Source organism: Lepisosteus oculatus, chromosome 23 (genome assembly GCF_040954835.1).
Source record: "Lepisosteus oculatus isolate fLepOcu1 chromosome 23, fLepOcu1.hap2, whole genome shotgun sequence".
Taxonomy (NCBI): Eukaryota; Metazoa; Chordata; class Actinopteri; order Semionotiformes; family Lepisosteidae; genus Lepisosteus; species Lepisosteus oculatus.
In genome coordinates, this window is record NC_090718.1 from 5,171,781 (window position 1) to 5,190,539 (window position 18,759).

The following is an 18,759-nucleotide window of genomic DNA, read 5'->3' on the forward strand; positions in this document are numbered from 1 at the left end:
GGTATTTTTTCTTGAGGCATATTACACTAAAAACAAATAAATAGGGGTCAGTCAAACATGCTGGACACTGCTCTTGTTTGCTTCTCACTGCAGGTGTGTCTGGTTACTGTAGGACTTTTGCTGAAACAGGGATGCAGCCTGGCAATGTGTTCAGGGACATGTGTCCACACACATGACTCTGTGAGCCCAGTCACAGGAGCTACTTCAATACTGTGTACATGTATATACTACACACCATATCTCACTGTAATTATACCGATATTTATAAATCTGTAGGTATCAGATTCCTGACTTTTACAGACGTAAAAAATACAGAATTCTTCCAGAAATTGAGACTCAAAACATCTTAAAAGGTCAAGAGGGAACCTGTATTCTTTTGAACAAATGTATTTTCTCCATAACCAATTCTCTCCCTGAGCATGAATTCTAATAAATAAATGAACAACAATTTCCCCATTCAAAACAATGCATCCATCACTAACTACAGAAAGATATATTTTAGCCTGTGGACGATACAGGAAATCTGATTTTCCACAAATTAACAAGACAGCAAGCCTCTTTATGACTGATGCTCTTTCAGTGTTCCATCGACCTGGTGAGTGCCTGGTTGACAGTTCACTTGAAAAAAGCGAACACTCTCAAAAACCAATCCTCTTTGCTTGCACTGATGATGTTTCCTCTTTCTGTGCCTTTCTGTGTTTGCTGGCTTGCTGTGCTGTGTTTACCCTGCCTTGAGGCCTGCTTCATCTTCTGTCCCATGAAGATGGGCTTAACGACCTCACTAGGACTGGTCCAGACTCTTTTAAATATTTATAGACAGCTATTAGCACTAAATTAATAATTAGTTCTGCTCGTTTGACTCTGGACGTTTGATGCTTGTGACTGCCAAGGAGCAAAGACAACATTATAACATTTCCACTTTGTACATTTCCTCTTTGTACTGCACCTACAGAACAGGGTAATTCAAATTGAAACAACAATCATTTAGAGATAACCCTCACGCAGGCAATAATAACACCCTTGATTTAAACATTAACTGTTTGCTGTTTGCTTTGTTTATTGCTTTCTCACTTTGTCCAGAACAGTCTGTCATAGAGGAACACTGCTTATTTTCTTTTCTGCTAAACACTTAATCTCCAGTGATAATTCATGACTTAATTGATCTAATTACTTGTTTAGATGTTTATGTAACTTGTGTCTTTGTTCAATCCTGAGTTTTAAAACTACTCAACATCAAGAGCTTATAACTCTTAATAAAGACTTCGCAAGAGTTTACATTTTCATCATAACGATGAAAACCTCTTCTAAACCTGTGTGTTGTTATTTCCGACTAAACCTTTCTTACTTGTTGATCACGTAATATTGAACAGACACAGATGGGCATGATTTTGTATCTGTTTTTTGCACTTTTGCAGATGTCTTATTTGGTTAATTATCAGGTAACAGTAGCTCTGAAACTCAGAAAATAAATAATAAATCCCATTTTACCTGTTAAAAGATGAAAGCAAATTTACAAATATTACCCCAAAAAGAAAACTACAATCAAAACAGTGATTAAAAACTGAGAAGACAAAAAACAGAAGACCTTGTGCATTCTTACATGGCCAAGGTTGGGAGACACTGGTCTAGAAAGTGCAAATGGTTTGTCAACATAAACACAAGAGTATTTGTCATAGGCAGCTTCTACACGATCAGCTTTTCCCCCATCTTAAATGTATAGTTTCTGCTGCCTGCATGTAATGTTCTGCACATGTTAACATTAAATATCCTCTGCCAGGTGTTTGTTCTTTTAAACACTTTTGTCCACTGCTTTCAAAGTCTATTTCACTCCTGATTAATCTAGTCTACTGATTTCATATAAATCCTAACTCACACTGCTTCTCAAAACCACCCCATTCTTTCATACAAGTACATCTCATGCTCGTTTGTATTTATTAGGCTTTGTTTTGGACTCTAATAGTAAAGTTTCAAAGTATACTTCAAATGATACCATATGATGATCAAAATTCCCGTGCAGTTCTCAGCTCTGTTTTCTGTACACTGTTCTAATTGTGTGATCAATACACACCAGATCAATAAGGGCTCTGTCTCTATTGCTGTAGCTGTTCTGACAGAGTAAAAACAACCATTAACCATGTGAACCATTTCAGTTTCAGCTGTTGACATTCTGGATAGCTTTTTCCTATAATATATTTACATTCCAGAACTTCTTAATTTATGGTATATATACAACAATAATGTCATTATACCGTATGAAGACTGCATTGTAATTCATATCTGAATTTGGTGGTGTATATCATGACTTTATGAATCTGTTCTGATTCTGACACATATAAGTTCTGAAACCCTCAATTCCTGTAGGTTCTCTTCATGTGTCCCTATGCTCTTTTTGATATATACTAGTGCTTTACCTACACCTCTTCAATAATGAGAGTGTAATAAACAGGGTTTCTTTCCTTCACACAAATTTATGGTGGAATCAAGCTCTTTTTATTTCAAAGACAGAAGCTATGCAGACATTTTCAGTTCATGTCTGACTGAAATTTCTGAAGTGCTCTGTTGATTAAATTCCTCCTCTCTAGTTTATTGACCTTCTTGGGCATTTAAATCAAACTGAACGGTGAATTACTTATAAAACATAATCCGCAGAGTTATAGACAATCTAAGGTTAAAATTCCTGCTTTGGCATAGGCAGTTAAAACTGGGAAACCTGACTGACCATTCTTTATTTATTATGCTCTGCAATATCCTGCAGGAAGAAGTATACATAAACAATTAAAATTGCCTATTAAATCAGAGATATTGAAGGTGTAAACTGATGCTTTAAAAAAGGACCTTCTCAATGAAAAGTTAAAGTACTGTAGAAGTAAAGTAAACTCTGGTGATAAAATATATAATGTTAACATTAAGAATTTACTTTTGGTAAAGATAAAGTAAATATGGTCTACAGACATCATATTTTCTTAGAGACCAAAACTAGGAGCTTATATTGAGGTTACTTTTCTGATTCTGGTAATTTGTTTTCTTGATTTTGTCAGGTTTTATCTGCAAAACCTACAAATCTGAAATATGTTAATATAGAGATCTTTTAATACTCTCTTTTAGAGCTTGTGATTAAGATCAGTAGCTTTGTGTAATGAACATACCCTGATTCCTAAGTCATATTCATGTTTTACAAGGAAGAAACCCAAGGTGATTGTACAGTATGTGGTATTTGTCTATTTTTCAGTTGCTAAACCATCTTTCACAAAGAGCCTGCCACAGAGCACTTTACAGACTCACAGTTAACAATATTGTAAAGTAACTGTAAGCCACATGGGAAACAACTCTAGATGGGAAAGTCTGTTATAGTAATTGGGCAGAAGATAGGTTAAGATGTTGGGAATCCGATTAGAACGTTTTCTAAGAAAGAAAGACCAAAGAAATAGGTATTGAACTTTGATTTCAAGTCAGTCTTGCAGATCATTTGAATATGGAGGAACTATATCTGAGAAGTATTTCAAAGATCTATATTTTACATTGTAATATTGGCACTTTTCAACCAAATGAAAGTTTAGGAATTTGTGCCACCTGGTCTATCTACATCCTGGCTTAAGAGGACAAAACAGTTGTTTATCAGATTTAATTTTTCAGTTAAAACAAACTAAAGTTAACAACTGAGCTAAAACAGATGAACCTTCAGTTCCAGAGCTATTGTATCCTGACATCAGCTAGATGATGACAAGAGAGCCAGACTCATCTGCGGCACAAGAAAGAACATCTAGTATTTGCTTACACGAGGAAAGAACAATCCCATTTCTCCATGAATAGGGACAAATAGAAATGTCAAGATTTTAGCGAGTAGTAGTTTATGTGACAGGCAAAGCAGTAGTCAAGATAATCTCTTCTGTAGAAATCGATGGCATGTAATACAAAACCATTCATGAATTATGAATGGTCACAGCCAGAAAGATGAGATGATTCCTCATTGCAGTCAGTACATTTTCCATCTAGTTGACTTCGTTGAATGAAATTGTATTTTCCTGGTAAAAGCCAATTAAAATAAAAAAGCCTAAAAACTGAAACTGCACAGAAGTTAAGGAACTAGACTGCTAATAAAAGATTTCTTGGTAAATGGGTTCTGGCACCTTCAGTGTTTAATGAAATTTGCTGGTCAGCCAGTTCTTTAAACACATAAATCAATACCAATTTCATACTGCTGCATTAGGCTAAATTTCTGAGTGGACCAAAGCATTAGGGTTTTAATTGATCTCTTCAAATTGTCTGTGTTACTACAAACACAAACTGACGCTGCTTTTTCCTCCATGTATCGATGACACAGAGTGGCATCAATCAGAGACTGAGGACGACAGGCAGCACCTCTTTGTTAATGTGCTTTTAATTGTCCAAGAATAAAATGTCATCAGGGCTTCTGATATGATGTTCAGATCTTTTTGATTTGATTTGCGACCTGCATGGACTTTAAAAGTTCTCTGTGTTCGAGTGGCTTTCTCTGGGTGCTCAGGTTTCCTCCTGCAGTCCAAAGACATACTCGTGGGTAAATTGGCTACTGAGAAGATTGCCCATTAGAAAATGATGGGCACAAATGGCTTGAAGGCAAATATATAGGGAAATTGCCCGTCTAGAGAATTGATTCCCAGCTCCCCACTAACTGTCATGCTCAGCCCGGCTGCTGCTCTGTGGCTGTAGTGTGGCAGCTGGTGACATCATCACGTACCTGTCTCCCATCTCCAGCTGCCACAGAAAGCCAGTCACCTGGAGACTCTGCGCACCTGGAGTCAGTCAACAACCACATCTGTTCCAGAATAAACCCACGGACCTGACGCAGCTCAGGGCTCTGTCCTCGAGTTTGGACACTGAGCCCGTCGAGCTCCGTTTCCTTAATTTGGCTTCCAAAACCGTCAGTAAATCCATCGTGAATCGTGAGGCAACATGAAGGCTCCACGTAGAAGGTACCCCAGAGCAGAACTCAGCCCAGGGCCCAAGAGCTACTGTATGAGGCAAAAGCACTATAGTTTTGGTCACATAGAAGATGTGTCTTTTGTTGTTTTCCTTCAGGTGCTCCTTGGATAACTGGGACAGAGCTTGAGATCTGTCACCGAGTTTGGACACGGGGTCCCTTGAGCTTTACTGTGCTCCTTTACTGCGCCTGCCTGCTTGCTATCACCTCATCTCCCGGAGTGCTCCCCCGGCCTTGCTTTCACTGCTGGCTTTCTCTTGGCTCTGGCCCTGGCTTGTCTCCTTTGCTACAGCGTTTTCCCGGTTCTGCCCCCTTGCTGGTTTTGTATAAGGGCCCCTGGATCACTCTTTGTTTCCCCACCCTGTGCCCGCGACCCCCCCTCAGCCCAGCTCCCGTAAGGAGCAGCACAGCCTGGCCGTTCCCTGACAGCACACGGCTGGCCGCCACCGGCTCCACAAGGGGACGCATCACGCAACAGGTGCATCACTGCAGGGCGATATTCCAGTAATGAGATGCAGGCCATATCTTGGTAATGAAGTTTAGGTCTCACAACAATCAGTTTTGCTAAAGTGACTGGAATGCTCTGCTTTCCTGACATAATTCAGTGTGATTCACAATCTACTGCCCTCTGGGCTGCTTCACAATGTGCTGGCAGGTCATCTAGATCTGCTGTTGCCAGGGCTTGTTTACAATTTACAATGGCTTTCCTTACCTTGTATCCTTCCAATTTGGAGTCACTTAATGTAATAAGTTTAGGCTCAGAGGCCACAGCTCTCCAGCCCTCTCGAGAAAGGGGACACATGGTCCTGCGACACATTCACCTACAGACATCATCTGACGCAACGCGGGCTCTGCAGATCCTGACCAGTGGAGGGCTGGTGTCTTCCTGAGTGGAGCTGGGCTGCAAGTGCTCATCGAGGCACAGGGTTCCCTGCTGGCCTGAGAGCCAAACGCTGATCAGCACAGAGAGGACGGCGCCGCTCTTACAAATTCTGGAGGCTACTTTCTTTTTTGAGACCAGTTTCCTTTTGTTTTTACTTTTCTTTTAAATGTAAGTACTAGCATTTCTTTTAAAGCTATTTCATACAAGACTTGTTTCATCTCTCTATCAAGTGGAGTTACTTGGCTTTGTGGGGTGCTCCTGATTTTGCACATGCAATAGTAGTTTCTTGGATATTAAATGGTCAGCTCATTAGCAATGTTCCCTGTTTTGTATCAATCTGTTGCTCACACAGTACATGTTGGATATGTGTGCATTCACAAGTTCTTTTGGGGTTTTTAATCATCACTAGCCTTATTTCAATCAGGTTGCCTCTGTTTTCTTGCTCTTGCTGTTGTTTGCTTTTGGGAGCCTTAGATGATTGTTTTGGTCTTGAAGGTCAAAATGACTCCGTTTATCAGGCAGCCGAGAGAAACAGAAGGTGAGAGAGCAGTTTTTAGTTAAAACGGTTGCCATTCTGTGATCTTTTGGACAATTGCAGTTAAATTTACTTTGACTCCAGGCCAGAATGACCAAAAATTAAACAGCAAGCAAATGGAGTGTCTAAAAAGATGTTTTCAATTTCCTCAGTCAAGACACAGTGATAATGTTGCATTCTAATTTGGTTGAAAACTGAATGAATTTTATGAAGAAGTGACAGATCCTCTGTGGCGGTAGTCCTTTAAGGAAGAAATGCAAGCAGTCGTGCTGCAGGCAGCTGCATCTTACTGGCATGCTTTTAGTACCTACTCCCCCTTGTGGTACAAAGCCAAACGCCTGCTTCCAGCATCCATTTCATTACATCATTAGAATGCAGCATATCTATCCACTCACAGACAGACGGAGAAGAGTGCACCCTGTATGGGATAGCAGTCAATTCCAGTGCTGGTGCCGCGCACTGAGCTTTTGAGCTTGGTATTCTGCATTAGAGAACCTCGCTTGGTTCACTTGTCCTACCCAGGCTGCTATATCTCAAAACCAAGCAGAGTAAAGTCACACTGTCACTCTGTGTTTCCGTTTGACTACTTTTGCAGTTAATTTGGAATCGGTCTGATTCTACTGAACCTTCAGTTGTTCTTGGGGGGCATTCTGGTAAGAGCCTCCAGAGGCTATTAGACCCTAACTTGAGAACCTATCTACTAAATAATTGTGAGTAGTTACACAACTCTTGTGCAGGAACAACAGAGGTGCTGTAACAGTTTGACAAATAACTAAATTCCGCTCAATATTTGGAAAAGCAACCAATATTTTTGGTGTTGACTCTAAAGTAAAATACATTGCACAGATTTTATCATGCTCTATAGCTTTTATTAAAGGACCACTAGGTTTCTCAAACATACAGTAGGCACACCTGCAAAAAACTACAAGGTCACAAGAAGAAGCCATCTATCTGGTCAGGTGCAGGTGCTCCAGTGACCGTTACAGGACTCAGAGGCTTGTCCACACGTCCTTCTCCTCTGTGTGTGATGAAGTGTTTGCAGTTCTCTGAGCAGTCCTGGATCAGATAGTCTGCTAGTTCAGGGTTTTAGAGTATTTGTTGTCTGAGGTCAGGAGACCATATGGACCCCAGTTCCTAGGCTGAGAACCCCCAGAATAAATATGTTTGGAAAATCTGACAAAATGTTACGACTTTAATTTGAGAAATTGACAAAGTCTTTGGATCCAGTACAACAATACTATATTTCCTTCTGTTTAGGAAGCAATAAATGCTATTTCTATTTCTTCACTGTGGTGTGACCTTTTCAGTTACCACAAAAACAATATTATTATTGATTCCCACATTTACCAGGGATTCTTATCAGTACAATCTCACAATCTTGTCATGCTCTGAGGAGTAAGAAGGAGTTTTCTTTTTTGTCTCCAATCCACTAGTGTAAAAGATTCCCAGCTCAGTCATCTATCATACTGAAGAAATTTACTGTTTTTTCATAGATGGCTTCCTTCATCTCTCATCCAAACAAACTCACTTTGTTCCTTGACTTAGAACTATTAGAAGAACTTCTGCCTGTTAGTAGCACTAAATCTGCTTGCATATTGCATTGAGTGGGTTTTCTTACTTCCATATTCACTTGCCCACCCACCAGTTTAATATGATTATAAACTTGAAATTTAAGAGATCTGGTAATAAAACCTAATCATTCTTCCTCAGTCACAATCACAATGCAATACACTAGACATAAGTGAACAATGTAGTTCGAGTAGGGAGCTGCGTCAGCATGCGTGGGAACAAGTAAAGGTTTATTTCATGCTGAAAAGAGAAGAAAAGAAACACTATGTTTCGGCTGTGGAGCCTTGTTTGGGTGTGAAGAAGGCTCCACAGCCGAAACATAGTGTTTATTTTCTTCTCTTTTCAGCATGGAATAAACCTTTACTTGTTTCATAAGTGAATAATGATTATTTTAGATGGCTCGTTCTCTTGTCCAAAGGAGGACATATATGTACCAATTTACAGGAGCATGCAGTTCACTGAAGCACTTCCAATTGCTTCAGATTTCCAGACTATATCAGAAGTACCTACAGTACCTGGGAGTTGAACCCACAACATTTTAGCTGAAAGGATAAACTCCTAAGAACTGCTTCACACTACAAACCAGCTTGTTCAAAACCATTCTGAAGAAAGTCTTTAGTGCCACTACCGCCAAATTTCACACTCTTTAACTTTGAGTTAATATTCCTACAGCAACAACTGCAGTAGCACAACAGCTTGAGTGATGTGAGTGATTTCTGTCACATTATGTAAAATATCTTTCTGTTATCCTAAAGTCATGTTGTTTGTTTGCTTCAGCAATTCTGGACCCTGTAAATTGATTTGATCTTTTTGTCACCTGCAACTTTCATTACATGAAAAAGTCATTAAAAAACAAATGAGTGGTTTTCTCAGGAACACTGTCTGCACCTTAAGAGGTGAACACCTGGAAATGTTGAAATCTGTAAACAACACACTGCCGAGAACAGGGTGTGCAGAAGAACGCTTTAGCTTTCTCAGCCACTGGAAACCTTTCTGCAAAAAAGATGATCTGTACAGACATGACAGGTGACATCTTAACGAGACGGACACTCGTTGGCTTCATTCTAAGAGGTCAGAAATGGAGAAATCCCAAAGCGTTTAAACTAGAAGGGATGTGTAAGTGAGAAGAAGTCCAAAGAACATCTGCAAGAAAGACAAAAGTGCAGTGGGGTCACAAATGAAAAAGAAAACATATCCAGGGGGTAGATCATTAACCCAAATAAAGGAATATCAGGATGAAAAGATAAAAAGAGAAGCTACAGCATCAGCATGTGAATGTTATGAACCTGGAAGCACAGAATCATGGCTAACTAATGGAGAACAATGCAGTATTATGAAGAGAGAGAAAAGATGGAAGACGTCGTGGTGTCACACTGTGCTATACTGTACATCAATAAGGGTTTTCGAGCACAGGGTCTTAAATGAATCAATAGTCTGTAAATACAGTATTTATGGATCAATCTTATTGTCTTTGTACTGGGAATTGTTAAAGGGTAGAAAACAGAAGGGGGTGAATGCTCACTTTGAGATGATCTAATTAATATCATAGGGGATCCTTATTAAGGTGACCTTTTGTTCCTAATGTACATCAATGGTCTTGATTCTGGTAAACTTAGTAAACTAGATAGGTTCCCAGTTCATACCAAATTAGTATGGTCAGCAAACACTGTTAAAAGTATTGATCTGAGATTGTCCAGCTACACAGGAAATCAAGATCTGGACACATTCCAAGACTGTACAAAAACTGATAGATGCCATTTAAATATAGATAAGCAAAGATTGTAATACAGTATGCAAGTAGCATAGTTTTAAACTAAGTACAAAATGGGAACGAGTTTGAAGAAGATAATTAAGAAAACTAAGAACTTGTACTTCTCATCTTCCAGACAAAGTGAATAAAAATGTGAATGTTAGGATGCATAGTTAGAAGTGTAAAATTTAAAGCAAGAGAAAAATAAAATGTACTGTACTACTAAGTACTTATTTAAAATATTATGTGCCATTTTGGTTGTTGTATTAACAGAAGGATATTACTGCTCTGGAACCAAAGGAATCAGAAATAAAAGACAACATACCTTTTAAAATCTTAAAGTAATGTTCTACTCTGACAGACAAACAGTAACTCTTTTGAGTCTTGAATTCAGATACCTCAATTTTCAAATGCACTAACTAAATCAACGCAGTGGGCCTCTTCAGTCAGAATCAACAGTGAGAGAGAACATATGAGCAAGCTTCGAAAAAGGTAATCTGAAACCAAAGATTCTGACTGAAGAAAAGATTAGAAAAGATTCTTGGAAGCAGCAATTAATCAAGCCAGTTGGGCATCTTGCTTGATAATCTTTTGTTATCTCAAAATACTAGTATGTTATGGAAATGGAAGAGTTAAAGGTTTTTTCCATGCTGCAAGGAAAAGGACAGAGACACTACATTTTGGCTGTGGAACCTTCTTCAGGTTCGATATGGAGATGTGTTAGAATGCACCAGGGACACTCGGTGGCCTACAGTTCACGTCTTGCGATCATGGCCAGTTCTACATTCAGTTCTAATACTTAAAAGCAGTTTTTTAACACCTTAGTAAATGTGGTCTAGAATCCTATTGTTGTTCACATATGTTCAGAAAATGGCAAAAATAAGCTGCAGTACAATTCTGCAGAACATGAGCATGAGTGTTTACTCCAGGTTCAAGTTCAAGTTTATTTCTTAATCCAGCCATTTCCAAGTATACAGAGGAGGAAGATATCATTATCCAGGTCTACGGTGCGAATACAGACAAGACACTGACAAGACAATGCTATAGACAATGTAGACATAGACATTTGTCTGTGTACAGGTGCTGCACGCCCTGCAATCAAACATTTGCTCTATCTTTCAAGCCTGTCATTCCTGCAGTGATCCTCTATAACTAAAATCCACAATTTTCAATGACGCAATGTACAGTCAACCATGTACATCAATACAGCAAAGAAACAACAACAAAACTATCTTGCATCCTATTTCTAAACAACATATTAATTAGTGATTTCATACAAATTTACTAGACGGTGTAATATAGAAGTGGAAACTACTTTGAGCACAGAAGACCCCCATATTCATGATTCGTAATTCTTCTTTGGTTTAGCACAATCTACAGCATTTGATCTGCTGTATATAGTGGGGCTGTCAGTGCACAGTGGCTGCTGCACATCCCCAGGTGGAAGATGAATTGGTTGAATTGGTCCCCTCCCGTGTGTGAATTGATTTCGGATCCTGAGGGATGAAAAGCAGTTTAGAAAATCTCCTAAACGGCTCCACTGCCGAAATGTTGCAATTTCTATTACGTACTACATGGATTAATAACACTTTTCAAAGAGTTTCTTTCACTTTAAGAAGATAGGACTGAATTCCTCATAAATATATATACAGTGGATACATATTTCAACTGTGCATCATTAAAAACTCAGGCAGGTTAATGTTTTCTCTCTGAAATGCAAGTCTTATCTTTGGCCACTGGGTGTCAGAATTGAAACTTTAAAGAAGTGCTGTTGAGTTTTATAGAGGCAGCAGGAACAGCAGAGATGCCTACTGTATGTGTAGCATTATAAATTGTTTTAATCATCCCCTGGTGAGCTAGGACAGTTGAGAAATTTCACATCATTTTCATAAGGAGCCTTATCTTCTCATAAACCCAAGAGCAACTCCAATGACTGTACATGCTCCGATTAATGATCACTCTGCTTGGTGTTTTTATAAGGCCATAGCAGACTTGCCTGTTAGGCCGGGAAGTTAATTGAAATTGCTTTCTATCAAAACAATTTAAGTTACATTCCATTTTTGTGATCTGCTTGTAGATTGTGAGAAGGGTGAGGTTTCTTGCCTTGGTGAAACAATCAAAGAGCTTAAACTGTTTGATTGTTTTTAAAACATTTTGTTGGCAGGCTGATTGTTCCTGTCAAAACTGGATTTATGAGAGATGTGCTTTCATCTTGACAACAGCACGAGTACTGAAAGGACATCACTGACAAAGATAAATGAACCCCTTGCTTGAGAGTGATCCTCAAAAGACAACTATCAGCCAACCCTGATGCTGCTCGAATTCTAAACAGGAGTTTCTTTTCACGTCTTTAAAACCCCAAATCTCATTGATGAGTGCCCAGTACAGAGTAACCCTGACTGTGAGGAAGATTTCTCAAACTGAGAAACAAAGGCAGAAAATAAAGCAAGTAATTAGGAATGAATTTCATCCTGTGCTAATGGCATACCACCAGGGCCCTATTTTCATAATATAACAAACAACAAGAAAGATATAAATGAGAGCAGTGTGTTCATTTCATCTTGGTTATCTAATTGATAGAATCTGAATCAAAGAACTTTCCCAGTTATTTCTTGAAGGATCGAGAAATTCTGTTTTGATAAATCCTGGCCGGGCAGTTTCTTCTAGAAACCAACACAATCCAGTCCAGAATGCACACTATTTCACATTTCACTTGAAAAGGTCCTTTCACAGTTGCACCTGAAGTTCCCTCGTGAGAAACTCCTGTGTTCCCCCCTAAAGCAACCCAGTTCCTTCCTTTAACCCCTCTGTTTAAAACCTTCCGTCTGAGGTGTGAATGGAACTGAATGGCTGATCTCTGGCAAACATAAACAACTGCAACTCAGGTTGTCCACCACAGTGTGGAGGAACCTGGCAGTAGAGACTAAGGGTACAGAACAGTGTGCAGTACATGCCTGTTACTATAGCTGCTTTTCAGCATTTCAATCTCCTCTTGAAAGAAAGCAATATTCAAGTACATTGTCCACTTCTTATCAAACCAGGAAGTGCAGGGAGTTGGGGAAAAGGCCTCAGAATATTATAATAGATCACAGATTTGGCGGCTATTCCAACAATGTCTACAGTACATATGTTTTGTAAATTTTTATTATTCATCACTTTCATAAACAATCATCAATTACTAAGCGCTCAAACGATTTTATAAGCGAAGAACATTAAGAAAAAGGGGTGAATAAAAACAAAAAAAGAAAAACAAAAAAACTGAAAGGTGTAGAAATTGTTTTTTTTTTCCCCAAGTAATGTCAATTCTGCAACATGGGTCATCATGGGAAGGGGGTGAATACTTGTGCAAGACCCTGTATTGTACAGTTTACACATACTGAAAACATGCCTGTTTAACCTTATGTGCATGGGATATTAAAGAAAGCTTTGCTATGAGTACCATGTACCCTGCTGCAGTGTAAAAAGACACATCAGAAAGTGCTTTCCTTCACATGGCCCCTGCAGTGCCAAGACACTCCATTTTCAAGCAGAAGGCAAATGTATCTTTGAGCTGGAGCTTCAGAGAACTCCAGCATGTGAGAGACATGAAAAGGTTCAAGCTCTCAGCACAGCAACAATGGAAAATTAAGAGCAAAAGAGAAATGAACTGCTGGCTCCCACCTACGCCTGCTCTTCCTATGGCCGTGCTTAGTGACTCTTTGTTTGTATCACACCTCTGCAGTGGGAATCACAAAGGCAGACACATTGAATATCAAAGCTGCTTCACTCCAGGTCTCCCGGTGAGCAGCCACCTGTAGCCACGATCAAACATAAACTGTGAAAGTGCCCATCCGCTCCCGAGCAGAGTGTGCACAAAGGCAGCAAGCGACTGAACTTGTGTCAGCTGTTGATCAGTTCTGGTGCCTAGAGAACTGGCTTTTTGTTCTTTTTACAAACCAGGGAAGACAAACCAATACATTCCTCCTCTTCGTTTTGCTTTTACTATGGTGCGGCAGACGAAACGCTGGCTGACTGGTGGGTATAAAACACAACTTGTGTAAAACAAAAAGGTAACCCACTGCAACAGAATGGCTCCATCCCTCTAGGTGAGCTTGTGGTGGACCTGTCTGTATATGATGTTTTTTCACACACACAACTTCTTCTGCAGACTGTTTCTCTTTTTCTCTTTCACTCTAACATTTGCTTACACATCCCCCAGACACAGATAGCACAGTAATTACTTTCATTTACCCAACAGCTCATAGTCTGGTGTGTATTCACCCCAGCCAAGGACCTTCTCTGACCCTACAGTGGAGACATGCCAGACATCATTTCCAGAGAGCCAGACAAGCATCCCTCTATGACTCTTCTGACACAGAGTCAGGTTCAGACCCACTTCCTCGGCTCTGGCAGACATGCACACTCACAAATACACCTCTGTAGCTGCCCTCATTTTCTCTCACAGCCGTCCTACGGCATCCATCCCACAGCATGCCTGCAGTCACCAGTGTATCACATGCAGCTAGTCTACATCACACACTGTAAACACTGTAAACACATGCTAGTTCAAGTTCTCCAGGTTCTCAAGAGAGTGAATGCAGTCAACCTGCAGTCTTAGAGATCAGCAGTCTATATAGGGAAGTCAGACAGACCATATACAATATATAGGACCGCCCACAGCTGTAGCTCCTTATTGAACAATTAGTTCCCTACAGCTGTGATTTCCTAAACACTGGCCTGTCACACACCCTTATACACTGAAATCCAATAAAATACACTAAAAGCAAGATGACGCACAGTAAATACAGTGAAGTATGGAAAGGCATGATAAAAAAAAACATGGAGCACCAAGGTGATGTAAAACCATGATACAGGCATGATAAAGACACATAGCTGTGCAGTACAAATTATTATGAGCAAATGTCATCACTAAATTACAGATTTCTATGCACTTTTTATTATCCAACGTATCATCCTTATCTGAAGACATTGTGTTTGTGCAGTGACTGAATGACACTTGGCTGGGATGGAGAAGCTGATACTCCCTGCTGCAGTCTTTGCTAGACCTGATTTGTGGCTTTGAAATCAGGAGGTAAATACTTCTTAATCTGCGGTTTCAGATGCCTCCAGGTGGTGGAACAGATTTAATATGTTAATGCATGGCAGTGGAACCTGTCCCCTGTGGCACAAGAGCCCTGCCTCTAATTATTTTGGGGTGACAGAAAAGTACAGCACCCTTTTTCTAAGGTGATGCAGAAAGAACAGATGAAGGCAGACAGCGCTCAGGGAGGGACAATATATATGATTCCTATGTCCCCTCATAAAAGTAATAAAGATCTTTAAATAGCTACAGTTGAGATTCACCAATTGACAAAAACTCACTGTAAAACCAAAGTAAAAACAAGGCTGGATTTTGCAAGTGTAACAGGAGCCTGATAAGGTGCAGGAATGCAAAAGCTACGTATAAACATGGTAATCTCTGTGCACATTCACACGGTGGAGTGAGGGGGGCTTTTTTCCAGTCTCTCTGTGGCTAATCTTAAAGAACTGATAACGGCATCCTACACTGCTGCCAACAGCTACAACTACAACTACAAAACAAGTGATGGTTAATAAATAATAATAAATTCCAAAAAAGGAAATGTATGCAAAATGTATGCCACGGTTATGCAAATTTATGTAAATTTCCAAACTAAACAAGAGCTTTATTAAATTTATCTCAGACAAGCAAATTCTCCTAAACATGTTTACCTCATTGGTGGGGAAGAGCCCTTCAGCAGTTCTGAGAAACACCTTTGCATATTATTGTGAGCCCATGCTGCTATCAGCCCCACGTCTTGTCACTGAAGCCTGACTAACTAACTTGATGTTTTCATGGGAAGATACAGCAGACATTAAAGTGACACTTTTTTTTAAGAAAAGGGATTAAATCAGCCACAAGTCGTTATAAAGCCTCTGCCTGTCTTATTTCTTGCTTGTCCAGCTGCTTTTATTACCTTCTACAGAACAAACTTGTCTAGTATAAAAATAGCCATTTGCAATAAACCAAATAAATGAAAAAATATCACCACAAGCGAGATAATACCTCAGATCCAGCTGAACAAACGAAGAAATGTTGCATGACTTGAAAGAAAAATTTAAAATCGTCTCTGATTGCCTCAAGTAAGCTGTGGAAATGCAAATCCCACCCCATTATCAAAATATGTTTAAATGTATTGATGTTCCAAAAATACTGACAATTTAATGTCATGAAGCTTAAGGTTGTTACATAACTAAAAAAAAAGGTGCACATATACATTGCAGATGTGTGTCAGAATACTTAAATGAGCTGTGATATGCTTGGAAAGAGATGAAACTGCTCCCTTATTAATGGAAGATTGACACATTTATTAGTACAGTAATTTTATGACACACTTGCTTTGCAGTGCTGAATGTCTTGAATTCCTGCTGTGACTTGTACAATATTTGTATTTTTGTATTTCACCACATAGAGCAGACACTGAGCACTGAGACATCCATCGCGAGCTCTGTCGGAGTTCCCTCTGACAGGGATGTGCACACAACACACGATACAGTGGTGTCGATGCACAGCATGCTGCCCGCGCAGGGTGCACACATTCTTTCATGTTGCTTAATAAGCTTGTTTGCGTGTTCCAAAAGGACTTGCAGGGAAGAGACTGAGAATACAGGTGCTTTAAACACACTGCAGTCACAAAACCGGCATAAGAAGGTAACATTTTCCGTGTCAGTAATGTGCATTTCAAACAAACCCTCTGAAAGAGAAAGCACTAATCCCCTGAAAAGAAAAGGACTCCTACAAGACTACTTTTCGGTGTGATTTTCTTATATTGCCTATCAAAGCGTGCTTAACCTAATTCAGTCGTTTGCCATTCACTATTGGATTAAAGTTGCTTCAAAGACATTTCCATACACATACAACGACCCAACATTCAGCACTACAAGGGTAACCTCTACCTATTTTATAGATCACCATACAGCCACTGAGCGTTCTGATTACCAGACATTTCAGATGTCTTCTGTAAAATCTGTAAAATTTATACACGTTGTCTAACCCTGTCAATGAAACAACACCTTTGTGAGAAGGTGCCACATTTTACAGGTCAGACTTCCAGGTATCCAAGTGTTAGACAGAGTGTTGAAGAAAAGGTTTGGGAAATCCAAATGTGAAAATCTGGGCTAAATGTACCATGAGATCTGTTTATATCCTTTACAGGTGTTGCTTGTTCAAAACATCTAACAAGTTTGAACAAACTTCAAAACTTTCCAAACTTTCCACTTTCCAAAACTAAGGTTGCTGCTGGAAGAGGTGTTAGTGTGGCCAGCAGGGGGCGCTCACCCTGCTGTCCATGTGGGTCCTAATGCCCCAGTATAGTGACGGGGACACTATACTGTAAACAGGTGCTGTCCTTTGGATGAGACATAAAACCAAGGTCCTGACTCTCTGTGGTCATTAATAAATCCCAGGGCGTTTCTCGAAAAGAGTAGGGGTGTAACCCTGGCATCCTGGCAAAATTTCCCATTGGCCCTTACCAATCAGGGCCTCCTAATAATCCCCATCTATGAATTGGCTTCATTGCTCTGCTCTCCTCCCCACTGATAGCTGATGTGTGGTGAGCGTTCTGGTGCTGTATGGCTGCCATCGCATCATCCAGGTGGGGCTGCACACTGGTGGTGGTGGAGGGGATCCCCATTACCTGTAAAGCGCTTTGAGTGGAGTGTCCAGAAAAGCGCTATATAAGTGTAAGCAATTATTATTTATTACTATGATTAAAATCCTTATCCTGGTCAATCTTAGGCCCTAGAATCCTACTCCTGTACAGATACTCTAGATTAATTTTTATTATTATTAATAAATACAGTAATTACAGTCATTTTCACAAGCTTACATTTAATCTAAATATGATGTATAGGTCTATAATTACTTGAGTCGATCTTAACACCATTTTTATGATTCAGAAATACAACAGCAATATTACATTAGCAATATTCCAGTCGGTAGGCATTAATCCTGTCCTGAGTGACTATTGAGAGATTAATGTTGAAAGGGTTTTGTCTTTGAATAACATCTTTAGTTTTAATATGTATAATTGGTAGAAAACCCTCAGGCTCTGGAGATGTGTCACTCTTAAGTGCTTCCAATACCTGTAAACACTCCTGTCTCTTCCATACTTTTTAATATACAACTTTGTGGGTGAATTATCAATTCAACATACAGTATTAGCAATGCCACTTTCATCATCTAAATATTTCCAATTATTATCTCTGAAACACTTTACTTCATTTTTTACTTTTATTGTATTGTTATAATACTGAAGAAATGTTAGCTTCCACGCTAATATTTGTCCTTCTCTTGGCTTCTATATTATGCTCTTTGGCTGTTCTTGCTAGTAGATGTTATTCTTTTTTAAATAAAGATATAATATGCATTCATTTCATTACTCTTTCATAAATCGTCATTTGGGCCTCTGCTTCCCAGCCTCTGATTTACTGTGGGGAAACATCCTTCTGTGCTTTAAGCAGAATATAATGAATATAATTTTTTTACTACAAATGTTTTTATGTATGTTAGAAAATAATGTAATGCACTTATATCAAATGTTTTTTCTACTAATTCTTTATTTATTCCATCTGGCTTCTCTAAAACCTGTCTACTTCTTGTCTGCTTTTCTGAAATTATAAATATTTGTTTTTGGCACTGTACGGTATCAAAGTACACTCTGTACATATTACATGTGACATAATCTATTTTATTACCCCATTTCCAAGGTGGTTCTAGGACACCTATTTTCAATTATTCTGTCTTCATTATTCACAAAGAGTAGATCAGTTCAGCCATTACCTCTTGTACTGTAGATTCTGACAATCTGAGCAGGAAAGCAAGTGTTAGCCATGCACATCATTTCAGTTTCAGTTGCTGTTATCCTTAGTCAGCTTTCCAAATACATTATAAGTGAGGAAAATCTCCCACGTTATATTGTACATTTCTTAAAATGCAAGACTGAAATAACAATCAACTACAGTAACAGTGAAGTATCCATTTATTTAAACACTAGTTCCATCCA